We start from the raw sequence: 14,135 nt of genomic DNA, 5'->3' as shown, positions 1-14,135 counted from the left end.
CAAGCTAAGTCCTATTAAATGGATGCCCAACAAAATACAAGGAGTCGAGGTAACAAGGTCGAGACTGGGGGCGGTCAGGGAAATTGAATTCCCTTAAATCCTTGTGGACGCGGCATAGGCCGTGGAAAGTTTCAGGGTGGTAGACATGAAAAGCCACCTCAAGCTCCTCCAGATTAGGAGCAGAGATTTGTGGAAATGCAAGCTCAAATTCGCCAACAAGACGAAGAGATTTTGATGCTGAGATAGTAGGGTCCTCCTATAGCGCCACCCCCACAAGTTTAGGCCGCTATGGTTCCAGCGGTACCAGCAGAACAACCTGTTACTGGAAACCATATCGAGCTACTATTTGAAATATTTTGTAAGTAAGCGCCTCTAGTTTTTTTGGGAGGCCCAAATGTTATGAAGGTCGAGTAGTGGCTCACGGTGATTGAAAGAATCTTGAATTTCATGGGAGTTGTCAAGAATGATCGAGTAACTTGTGCCACTTTTCAGTTTTAGGAGGATGCGCTCGTGTGGTTGGAGTTAGTGTCTGTCGCCTGAGGCATCACTATCATGATCTGGGAAGAATTTTGGGATCTGTTCAATGCCATGTATTATAATGAGGTGGTCTGTAGTGTAAAGCGGAAAGAATTTACTAATCTGGTTCAGAGTAATGGTATGTCAGTAATGGAGTACACAATGAAGTTAAATCGTCTAGCCAAGTTGGCTTTGGGTATAGTGCCCACAAACTTCAGTAAGAAAGAGAAGTAGCTGGCGGGTCTAAATGCAAATATTAGACACGATTTGGTAATTACTACGAGTGAAACAACAACTTATGCTAAAATGGTTGACAAGGCTCTACGAGCCGAAGGTGCAGTGACATTTCTTCAGGAGTCCCAAGAGACTCCAAGTGTTTGTGGAACCCCCGCTCTTCATACTCCTGGATATGGTAGGAATAGTGGTGATTCTACCACTGACCATAAAAGAAAGGTTACCCCGGCATCAGGCGATTCGGGGCAAAACAAGCAGTTTTGAGCGAACCAAGCCAGAGGTGGATGCAGGGTTATTATTACCCTGAGTGCCCACGTTGTAAGAAACATCATCTGGAAGAGTGCAACCAAAAAATATGCTTCCAGTGTGACATGGTTGGATGTTTTAAGAAAGATTGCCCTCATTCAAAGAAAGAAGAGTAGAAGCAAGAAGCGAAACCCGTACTTGCTCACGTGTTTGCTATCACTCAAGCTAATGTTGCAACTAGTCCTTTCGTGGTGATAGGTTAGCTTCTTGTCAACAACTTCTATTTTACTGTACTATTTGACTCTGGGGCTACACACTCATATGTGGCATCAAGAGTAATTAATCAATTGGGTAGGCCTTGTGATTTTATTGAGAGAGGGTTTTGAACCCTATTGCCTAGCGAGGAATCGGTATCTCCAAAATGTGGATTAGGTCTATGCCGATTAGGGTGGAAGATAGAGAGTTGAGTGCTGACTTTGTAGAGCTGGAATTAGCAGAGTTTGATATTATATTTGGGATGGATTTTCTGTCTAAGTATTCAGCCAACATTGACTGTAAGCGGAAAATTGTAACTTTTCAACAGGAGGGCAAAGATCCATTTGTTTATGTTGGATCTGTTCAGGGGTCTCGAACCCCGGTTATTTTAGTTTTAAGGGCTAAAGATTTACTACACAATGGATGTGTAGGAGTTTTAGCGGTTGTAATTGACTCCAGCAGACGTGAAACATTTGGGCCTGAGGTGGTCAGAGTTGTAAAATAATTTCTTGATGTATTTCCCGAGCAGCTGCCGAGATTACCACCACAACGAGAGATAGACTTTATAATTGATTTGGCACATGGGAAGAACTTGTTTCGAAAGCACCATACAGGATGGCTCCAGCAGAACTTAAGGAGCTAAAAATATAACTTCAGGGGATGCTAGATTTAGGGTTTACCCAACCCAACATATCTCCTTGGGGAGCTCCGATTTTATTTGTAAAAAAGCAGGATGGTTCCCTCCGAATGTGTTGATTATCGGGAATTAAATAAGCTGATGATCAAGAATACATATCCATTCCCCAGGATTGATGATTTGTTTGGTTAGCTTTAGGGGAAGACTGTATTTTCAAAGATCGACTTGCGATCTGGTTATCATCAACTGAGAATTCAAGAAGAAGATATTCTGAAGACTGCATTTTGAACCAGATATGGTCATTACGAGTTTTTGGTAATGTCATTCGGATCAACAAATACTCCAGCGACCTTTTATGGATCTCATGAACAGAGTATTCAAGGATTTCCTTGATAACTGTGTCATAGTGTTTATCGACGACATCCTTGTGTACCCTCAAACAGAAGAGGAGCATGAGCTATATGAAAAATTGAAAAGGTATGAATTCTTGTTGTCAGAAGTGTCCTTTCTAGGGCACATAGTCGGAGAAGATGGGATCATGGTTGATTTGGGAAAGCTTAAATTAGTAAAAAGTTGGTTGAGGCCAAGATTAGTGATTGAAGTGCAAAGTTTTCTCGGGTTGGCAGGATATTATCGGGATTTTTTCAAAGAATTCTCTAAGATCTTAATGCTATTAACAGAGTTAACTAAGAAAAATCAACAATTTGTATGGTCTGACAAGTGTGAAGTGAGTTTATAGGAGTTAAAGCAGCGGTTAATAATGACACCGGTGTTAGCTTTGCCATCAGATCAAAAAACGTTCTTCCTTTATTGTGATTCATCCAGACAGGGTCTGGGATGCGCTCTAATGCAAGCTGACAGGGTTACAGCTTATGCCTCCCGTCAACTAAAGGATTATGAACATTGTTACCCAATGCATGATTTAGAGCTTGCTGCCATAGTTCTTACTCTAAAAATATGGTGACACTATCTGTATGGGGAAAATGCGAGATTTACACTGATCATAAGGGCCTCAAGTATTTCTTCACTAAGAAAGATTTAAATATGAGGCAGTGGCTAAAATTAGCGAAAGATTATGATTGTGAGATTCTATATTTGTTGGGAATATTTTACCAGGATCTAGATTTACTAACAAGTATGTTGATTAACATCGTAAATATGAATATCTTTAAAATAATGAAATTAAACACATAAGGGTTTAAGAAAACCTTACATTGATTGCAGTGGAATATAATGACTCCTTTTGTTCAAGATCTCTAGCCCTTGATTCCTTTCTGTCGCAGAACATTATCAAGATCTGAACCTAGATCTCTTTCTCTCCTTCGGGTTTGGCTATCACCGTCTTACTCACTATGATTAAGTACTTGACTTGCTATGTGTGGGCATGGCACTCTTTAACTCAAGGTTTTGAATGGTTAAGAACAATGAAGGAGGCTGAAATCACTACAGAAGGAACTCTCTTATCTACTAGTTGTCATACAGAGAAAACTAGGTTTGATTTGCTTGAAGGCATCAAGTCGATAAGTGACAGCATCATGCTCCTTTTATAGTGTTTCAACTAGGGCTTAGGGCTAAATTATATGGATTGAAAAAGAATAAAATATTGGGAAAAAATTCAACACTAGAGTCGGTCATAAAGTACTGATCTCTAGTTACAATTTTGCCATTTTTTTTCAACCACTTATTCTTCTTTCAATAATACTATATTTTCTAATTCAATCCTATAAATCCCAAAATTATTTATTAAATAATTATAATTAATTATAAAATAAAATTGCCATTTTTATTATTTATTAATTAGACAATACAAAGTCTCTTAATTAACAAATTGACCCCAAAACCTCTTTTCTTCACAATTAAGTCCTTGCTTAGTGAAAATTCATAAATAAGACATAGTTTAATTTTAAAATTATAATTGATTAACTAAAATCAATTGACTGAATCTGCAAGAAGTATTATCTCAACTAGTGAGGGGACCATGTGTTGGGTTTTGTACCCTAACTTAAACACATTTAAATATAATCAAATTTACTAATTAATAAAGATCAGAAATCGCTTTTATGTTGCATGGTTCACATGATTTATTTCGTGATTATGTTTAATGTATAAATTATATTAAGTCCAGAACATATGTAAATATATACATATATATATATTTATTCATGATTATTGTGTCGTCAGCACAGTGGAATGTAATCATGATTATATATTCAAAAGTTTAATTCCCATGATTTGTCAGTTCACTGAATTTAGACTGACGTGATAATCGGCGATAAGGTATACTTACACCTTGGATAACGGTTATTTCTTTTCCAGGGTACTGGCAAAGTTTACTAGTATCAGATGTATGGAGTATACTTTGGAAGGGACCGATATTGATCTTGGATAAGATATCATAAACTTACCGTTATATCTTTCTAAGTCAATATGAATGGTTAATCTTAGGTCTATGGATCTTAATCCTGATATGGTTATGTTCACCTTAGTTGTATTATTTATGTTCTTCAAGTTGTTCGTGGAAGCAAACCAATGGTTCTGACAGATATTTACATCTTGGGAACATGATAGTTCAATTGAGTGGGAGCACCAATCATAGATATGAAATTTATAGCTTCTATAAGTATTTCGAAGTGAAACGATGATTTCCTTCGAGCTTGACTGAATAAAAATAAATGATTCAGGCCTCATTTCAATAATTATATTAGTTTACTAAAGTGTCATTTATAGGTAGCTAAGTATTTTAAGGATAAAGTACATTGAAGGGCAGAACGGTAAATTTTTTAATTCAGTGTAGATCATCTATAGAGGATCTTTGACTATTAGGGTTGTAATAATGGATAATCATAACGTATCTATATCGTGGTAGATATAGAGCTTCTATATAATTGAGAGTGTTATCAATTCCAAATCTATAGTGGCGCAAGGCGGAATTAATAAGTTAGAGAATTTACTTGGTGAATTCTAGATCTACTTATTGAAAGCTCGGTTATATAGGCCCATGGTCCCCTCATTAGTTGAGATAATACTGCTTGCAGACTTAGTTAATTGATTTTAATTAATCAATTATAATTCTAAAATTAGACTATGTCTTATTTATGAATTTTCACTAAAAATGAGCTTAATTGTGAAGAAAAAAGATTTTGGGGTCAATTTATTAATTAAGAGACTTTGTATGGTCTAATTAATAAATAACATAAATGACAATTTTATTTGATAATTAATTATAATTATTAAATAAATACTTTTGGCATTTATAGGATTGAATTGGAAAATATGGTATAATTGAAAGAAGAATAATTAGTTGAAATAAAGTGGTGAAATTGTAACTAGAGAATGGTTCATTACATGGGCGGACCTAGTGTGATTTTTTGCCCAATATTTTATTTTTTTATCCATATAATTCAGCCCTAAGCCTTAGTTGAAACACTATAAAAGGAACATGATGCTCTCATGTCATCGCTTGTCAACTTGACCATTCAACCTACCAAATCTAGTTTTCATTCTCTGACAACTAGTAGATGAGAGAGTTCCTTCTATAATGGTGGTAACCAAACCTAAAGGAGACAAAAAGATTCAGGTTCAGATCTTGATAATCCTTTGCGACAGAAAGGAATCAAGGGCTAGAGATCTTGAATAGAATGAGTCATTATATTCTGCTACAATCAATGTAAGGTTTTCTAAACTCTTATGTGTTTAATTTAATTATTTTAGAGAATTCATATTTAGGATGTTAATTCAACATACTTGTAAGTAAATCTAGATCCTGGTAAAATATTCCCAACAACTGGCCTCAGAGCCATGGTAATGATTTACTTTCATGTAATATGGATTTAAAACGATGAATTGTTTATTGTGTTGATTTGGATGCATGTTGGTTTATGTGTTATTTGATGAATATATGTGATTTACGGAAATATTTTATTTGGATTTCTTATAAAAAAAAATTAAGTAATATTGGTTTTTACAGAACTTGATTCCAAAAAAATTGAAAATGTTATGAAGGTTTGAAAATGGAGTGCACATGGTGTCGAGATGGTGCCAATCGCACCAGCATCTCGGACAAGAAACACTCATGTGCACGCAGATTCAAGCATTTTTTGTCTGAATGCACACTGATGCCCCACGCTTGAGACACACGGACACTCCTAGCTACGCACACGAAGGCTGCCAGCAGCCTCCTGCGCCCGCGGAAGAGGCTAAACACAACCTACGTGTGCACAGCAAGGGTGTTTGCACCCAAAATCTGATTTTTTGGGAATTTTTCACCCAATTTCAAATTTTTCCAATTTTCAAACCCCAATTTCAATTTAAAATATTATTTTTAATATTTAAATCTTAATATCAAAATTTTAAATTAATAATATTTAATTTATTTAATAGATTATTATTAATTTTAATATTTTGAGGTTTAAATTTAAAAAATTGATTATTTTATTTTTAATTTATAGTCAGGTTTAAAATTTGTTAATTTCTTCAATATTTATATATTATTTAATTATAAAGTTCGATATTTTAATATTAGGTATATTTTAAATTAAAAGATAGCCTTATCTTTTTAATTTGAAATATTATGTTAAAATTACCTTATAATATGAATTAAATAATTTATAAATTTGAAATTAACCTAGATATTTTTATAGATATTCTAACCATAATATTTCAAATTCAAAATTGGTTATTTGTTAAATATTTAATTGTTTATAAATTATAAGTTAGAAAAATAATATTTTATATCATTTTACTTATTAGAAATTTATAAATAATATTTTAAATATTTAAATAACTTAGATATTTTTGTAGAAATTTGAAAAAGACTTAATTTGAGATATTTTGACATATAATTAGGATAATTATTATTTGTTTATTATTTTATTCTTAAAATAATAATTGCCTAACCATGTCTATTTCAAAATTAGTTTATTTTGTTATTTTAATTTTATTAAATAATAAGATTAGAAAATGATATTGAAAATGTCTATTTGGTTATTTTCAAATCATTTATCTTATTAGATGTTTAATTTAATTTGATAAAATAATTCAAATACACCTAGATATTTTAAAATTAGTTTTAAATTTTGAAGAGATTTTAAGGTTGTTTTCAACAACCCTAAATTTTCAAAATAGTTGGTTAGTTAAAATAATAATTTAATTATATAAGTAATAAATATCTTATTTCACAATTTGTTACATGGACATTGTTTGTTTATTTAAATTATTTATTCAAAAACTTCTTTTTAACAAACCTGTTGCACTACTCTGTATTGAATGATCTTAGGATCTGTTGCAAGTTTAGCTAGCATGACAGCGAACGAATTTTTATCTCTTGGACCTTGGAGGATGTTGTAACTTTTGAATCCTTACCACACTGATATTCTTATTTATTGTGTTGTCAACACAATGGAAAGTAATCAAGATTGTGTGATTAAATTTATTCCTATGATTTATTAGTACAGAGGGTTTAACTGATATGATAATTAGTTTAAGGTTTTTCATACCTTTTATATGTTTATTTTCATCGTTTTAAAGATTCATATTTAGGATGTTAAAAATATACTTGTTAGTAAATCTAGATCCTCGTAAAAGATATTCCAACAGAATCAATGTGTACTTAAATCTGTTGGGCTCCTACTTCCTTAGCTAACATTAAGCCTGCTAGCATAGCTTCATGTCCTGCTAGTGCCCTTGTGGGGAAATAAGAATGACCCCAACTTCAGCTCCCTTTTTGTTGGAATCTCTATCTACGTAGACCTTCCAGGTGGGTAGCTCTAGGATTGGGTCTTTCGGAAGATCATTTAAGCTCAAATGCTCTACTATGAAGTCGGCAAGGGCTTGACCCTTTATACATACCCGTGGTTGGTAGTGGATATCGAAATGGCTAAGTTCCATGGCCTATTTTAGCAACCTACCAGAAGACTCTGACTTCTAAAACACTTGACAGAGTGGATGATTCATGAGTACTTTTATGGTGTGGGCTTGGAAGTATGGCCTCAGCTTTCGACACACGGTCAGTAAGATAAATGTCAACTTCTCAATCATAGGATACGTGGATTCTACACCCAGCAATCTTTTGCTTACGTAGTTGACTAGGAACTGGACCTTTTCTTCCTCTCGCACAATTGCAGCACTAATGGCATGATTAGACTGTAACACCCTAACTACCTTAGGCGTATTACGTGATTTTTAAACGTACTGTGCAGCTCGTTGCTAATCAACGAGGTTTATGGAAAAACGTGATTAATTAAAATTTTGCTTTTTGATTAAACTTATAAAACATATTATAAAAGACTCGGGATCCCGATTATAAAAATATTTACAAAAAGTTTCACTGTTTAACTATTACATCAAAATAAAAGTCATCTAACGACAGTTACAAAAATCTCAGCCTTGCTGTCCCGAGGATCGTACGCTCCAGGCCTAACCGCCCCGACATGTACAATCTCATAAGCTCGCTCACGGTCCATCAGCTACAGCCTTGCCTTTACCTACACATGAACATAAACTGTGAGTCGACAGACTCAGTAAGAAAAGCATAATAATATCATACATAATTCTAACTGCCGTGTCCAACACGATACTGAGTCCCGCTACTGCCATGTCCAACATGGTGCGAGCCCTTCTTGCCATGTCCAACATGGTGCCGAGTTTTGAACGTTCGGGGGACGGTACTATTGACAAGTATCCTCTGATCGGTCGAGCCGGTCATACTCATTGCTGGTCATACTCCGGCTGTACCGACGGGATAGGTCAATAACCGAACCACCAACCAAGTGTCGGCTGATCGGTCGAACTGTCATACTCATTTCTTGGTCATACTCCAGCCTGTACCGACGTGACAGGGTTGGATGGTTCGAAGCCTAAATACATAACTAATGTAATCTAGCAGGCTTCCTACATGCACGCTAAACATGTAATCTACATATGCATACTGTTATACTAATCTTACACGGATTCGATTTCGAGTGTGCTTAGGTCAACTTTGGCAGGCCGAAGGCCGAGTGGCGGATTACTGGCTCCTAAACCATAAAAATCACAACGCTATAAGTGATACGCTAAATGACTTCCCGGGGACTAAAACTTGGAACTAAAAGTTTCCCTATCGATAAAAAGCATGGCAATACCCCTAAAAACCTAAAAACGAGGAAAACTAGGGTTCGGAAAAATTCCCCAACCGTGATAGGTTGCCCAACCGGAATTCCGGTTCTGGGAATTACTGAACCCCCATCCGGAATTCCGGATGCACAACCGGAATTCCGGTTCCTCGCAGGCAGCCAACTAAAATTCTCATAACTCGACCAATTCAACCCCAATTGGTCCCAAACTTTCCAGACCTGTTCTAAACTATCCCTAGAATAAATCCAAGGCATCAAAACCACCCAGAAACCTCAAACATGAAAAATGCCATTGGAGCTCAAGCTTGAGTTCTAAACTCAAACTTGAGCAAAAACACCTAAACATGCAATCAAACCAACTTAATTCTACATAATCAAGCATAATATCACCTCTGAAAACTAACAGAAATTACAGCAACAACACAGAAACATATTCACACTATTTTCCTCCAAAAACCACATTTTTGCAAAGAAAACTCAAACTTTAAACAATCTATCCAACATGCTTTCAACACAGCTCAATCAACATCAATAATCATGCTTTAAATCACATAAATTAACAACAAAATCACAGCAGCAAAATCAACTAAAAAATCATGCAAGAATCAACACTTCTACACATTTTTTTCAAGAAATTAAAGAGGGAAAGACAAGAACCAACCTAGCTTGAAGATTGCTTGGCTTTGGATGAGAATCCACTAAGAAATCAAAGCAAAATCCCCCCCCTTTGCACCCACATGCACAGCCGAGAGAGAGAGAGAGAGGAAAAGAGAGAGAGAGTTTGAAAGTTGTAAATTTTTTCTAAGTGTTATGTTTAGTAAAGTCAAATGGTGAATAAAGCCACTTAATCTCAATTCATTTCAGCCAACATTTAATCAAAATAAACATTTAATTTCGAAATAAAAACTCACATAAGACAAAACACTAATGGGGCAAAAAGACCATTTTGCCCCTCCACCATAAAATCACATAAATCATACTAAAGGGGTATTTTTGGGACATTCTAAATTCCCGGCCATTCCCGACATTCCCAATGTCTAAAACCCGTCCCCAAAATACTAACATACTAAGTTGTGATTTCTACTGAGCCAAACGCCGAGTTCCAAAATACCGGACACCGGAAATGCAAAATAAAAACTACTGATGGCATAATCATGCATTTCTGAATTCCATAAATAACAGTAATAAATTATTTAAATAGCTATAAATAATTTCATAATTAAACATAAACAACTGCTAATTTCCAAATTAACTAAGCGGGCTTTACATAGACACTGCCAAGTACAAATACAAATCTTCTCCTTCCACGGGCTTCAATAAAATGGGAGCTTAGGTTAAGTGCTCCTTCAACTTCAATAAAGAAATTTTGCACTCTTCAGTCCATTCAAAGTTCATGTTTCCTCAAAACATATTAAAGAACGATATACACTTATTCGTAGACTTCAAAATGTACCTGCTAGGTGCAACAATCTAACCAGTGACACTTTGAACATCCTTGTACTTCTTGGGAGAAGGCATGTCAATGAAGGCTTTGATCTTTTCCAAATTTTCCTCAATCCCACAAGAGCTGACAATGAACCCTAAGAACATCCCGGAAGAAACATCGAAGGTACACTTCTTAGGATTTAACTTCATCCCATACTTCCTAATTACTACGAAGGCTTCCTCAAGATCTTGGCCATGTCCCTCAAAGGTCTTAGATTTAACTAACATGTCGCCTACATACACCTTTATATTTCTCCCTAGCTAATTTTTAAGCATTCAGTTGATCATCCACTGATACGTAGCTCTAGCATTTTTATGCCCAAATGGCGTCACCTTGTAGTAATAAATGCTTTAATCAATTTTGAAGCTAGGATGCTCCTCATCCGCGATGTGCATTTTAATTTGATGTATCCATGTTGGAACTTGTACCCAGACGTGGCATCTACCATCTGATCTATCCACAGAAAAGGAAAACAATCCTTCGGCCAGGACTTGTTCAGGTCCGTAAGTCAATGCACATTTTCCATGAGCCATTGGGTTTCGGGACCAGAACTGGGTTTGCGAGCCATATCAAATATAAGACTTCCCAAAGGAAATTGTTGGGAGTCAACTTGTCCACTTCTATCTTTCCAGCTTCAACTCTTACCAGTTTTAAAGGTCTCCTCTTCTAGCCGACATGTGTTGCATCTTCTTAAATATTTAAAGCATGGAAGACGGTGTTTTGATCAATCCCAATCATGTCAGAATGGCTCAATGCCAGCACATCATAGTTTCCTTTAACTGTGTCAATGATATTCTCCCTTAGGGACAGAGGTAGGTTCCTTCCCACTCTAATAGTCTTCATGGGATCTTTGTAACATATGCTTATCTCCTATACCTCGTCCATTGGTTCTAGATTCCTCTTAGTCCCATCCTTGAGATCCAATTCATCTTAAAAATCTACCCAGTCGGGCATCAATGTCTATTAGATCTTTTGCTCTAGAAATTGTAAGTGTCTCTTCCCGAACCATGAACATTATTTGTGTTGAGACGTTGTAATAATTTATTACACTCTTCTGATTACCTTTAATCGTGCCAATACATCTATTGTCGCATGGGAACTTCATGCATAGATGCCTAATCGAAGTCACTGCCCCGAAATCAACTAGGATTGGCTGCCCTAGTATTGCGTTGTATGTAGTCGAGCAAGCCACCACAATGAAGGTTGAGTTCTTGAAAGCACTTGCATTGTTCCCTCCCTTGAGGGTGATAGGTAACTGGACCTTTCCCATCATCATTAGGGTATCCCCATTGAAGCCTTGCAACTAAATGGGGCAAGGGGTTAAGTCTACTTTAGTAAGCCCGATTACGTGGAATGTAAAATTTTAAAAGGATGTTAACTGAGCTCCCATTGAAAATAATCCTGGAAACTCGTTTGTTGGCAATTTATGCATCAATCACTAAAGGATCATTATGGGGGAAGCGCATATTTTTGGCATCATCCTCGGTAAAGGTGATGGGCAAATTCATCATTCTAGAGCGCTAAGCAGAAGATTGCACAAGCGCGCACACTTCCCGTTCTTCAACCTTCCTCAAATATCCCTTTTGTGCATTTTGAGTACTTCTGGTGAGATGGGGTCCACCTGAGATTGTTGCTACGTGTTCATCCACTGAAGGTGGAGCAAGTCTTGGAGGTATTGGGGTTCCTAGTCCTGGTGCAAGTAATGCCACCCCAGCGGAGGCTGGCAGAGCAGGAAGTGTCGACAATGATGTTCCTGGAGCTTTAGAACGCCTTACCCCTTGCGAAGGATTTACAACTTTCTGTTGTTTGGGAACGATTATGTGTCCGTGTACAACCCCCTGTCTAGGATAGATGATCGAGATGTGAATCCACTGCCCAAGATATCCTGCTTGGACCAACACTTCAATTTCATCTTTCAAATAATCACACTCATTTGTGTTGTGATCCTTCTCCATGTGACACTTGCATTCTTTATTTTAATCTTGTCTGTTTCTTGTAATGGACCATCTTTCAGGTTGCTTTGTAAACGTTTTCTCGAGTGTTTCTTAGACTTGTATACTTGATGTATATTGGATCAGACTCCTTCCTCGGCTTTTATAAAGAATAATTCCAATTATGGCTCTTACTCTCTCTTTTACTTTCAAGAATGGCTTGCATTAGAATTTGGGACCTCAGTTTTTGCTTGTCTTGGAGCAATACTACATCCAGTCTGTGTCTCCCTGTACCCAAAAAAATGGGTTTGCGTAGGGGCAAGACCAGAGGTAGTAGGTCCATAAACTGTTGGGGAAAAAACTGAGCTCCTAGAAGAGTTAAGGCTGGAGGTAGAACTTGGGGTGTGAAGTTAGGGGCAGTCCCAGAAGGAGCTGGAGCCGGAGGGACTCTAAAAGCTTGTACGTAGGCTTCCTCAAGATTGATGATGCCTTGTGCCTTTTCGATAAACTCACTCAAAGTTTGGGCTCTCTTTCTCTGGATTTCTCCCCATACCAGAGAGCGGACAACTAACCTAGATTAGAGGGCCATCAATTTTATGTCATCACTAACTTTGGTCTTAGTGGTCGCCTCCAACATCCTTTGAATAAAATCCTTTAGGCTTTCATTATGTTGCTAGTTGACGTTGGTAAGAGAACCAACTTCCATGTCCTTGTCACGCACAAAAATGAACTGTTTGCAGAAATTTGACTGTAGATCCTTCCCGCTATCAATCAATCTTGTAGCTAATTATTTCCACCAATCTTCTATGGTCTTAGTCAAGGTCAAGGAAAAACATAAGCATTTGGCATCGTCATTGACCCGGGCAACTTGCATCATCTTGTTATGCTTCTCCAAGTGTGCTCGTGGATCAGTTCTCCCCTCATACTACTCAATGTGGGGCATTTTAAAGTTTTCTAGAAGTGGGGTCTCTGCGATCCTCCTTACACAGGGTTCCGGGTGATTGTCTTCTGAGTCCGAGAGGGCTCAACTTTGTTTTTTGACCAAGTTGGTTAGAGCAGCTATCTGTTCCTCTAACCTCTTTGTATCACTCTTGGGAAGATCACGTCCCCTCATCTTATCACTCAAGTAGTTTCTAAGGTGACCCCCACTTGGCCTTGCTTTTCACTCTTGTACTTCTCGTACTTGGCATCCAATCGTTGTTTGAGGTCTGTGGTGGATTAGCTGTCCTCAAAATATCCCACAGTTATCCTTCTGTCCTGATTGACAAAATCACTGGGGTGGTTCCCTTGCCCTTTAGGCTTAGGTACCTTTGCACTTCGTCCCCGTGGTGCGGTTTTGCCTCTAGGATCAAAAGGTTGTCCATGCTCGAAAGCACCGATGGCCTTTGGTGTCCTTGAGTGCTGGCCGGCGGGATTCGTATCTTTTCGAGGTGGTTTACGAGTAGATTTTTGTGGGGGCCCGGTAACCTTGCTTATACCTTTATCCTTGCAAGGATTTGAGGATTCTGCTTTTGTTTACTGGTGAGCACGTTGTTCGGCCATTAACTCCACTGTTCATCGTCTGACTCTGCCAAGTCGTCAAGCTTGTTTTGAAGGCGTTCCATCATTCTTTTATTTTTTGCGGTGAGCTTCCTCTTTTCTACCAACTCTGTTTGCGTAGCTTCCAAATCTTTGGTCACTCGCAACAAGTTTTTGTCATGGTCATAGTAAGAACCATCCTT

This window comes from Cannabis sativa, chromosome 3 (genome assembly GCF_029168945.1).
Source record: "Cannabis sativa cultivar Pink pepper isolate KNU-18-1 chromosome 3, ASM2916894v1, whole genome shotgun sequence".
NCBI lineage: Eukaryota > Viridiplantae > Streptophyta > Magnoliopsida > Rosales > Cannabaceae > Cannabis > Cannabis sativa.
Note: the sequence above shows the minus strand (reverse complement) of the source record.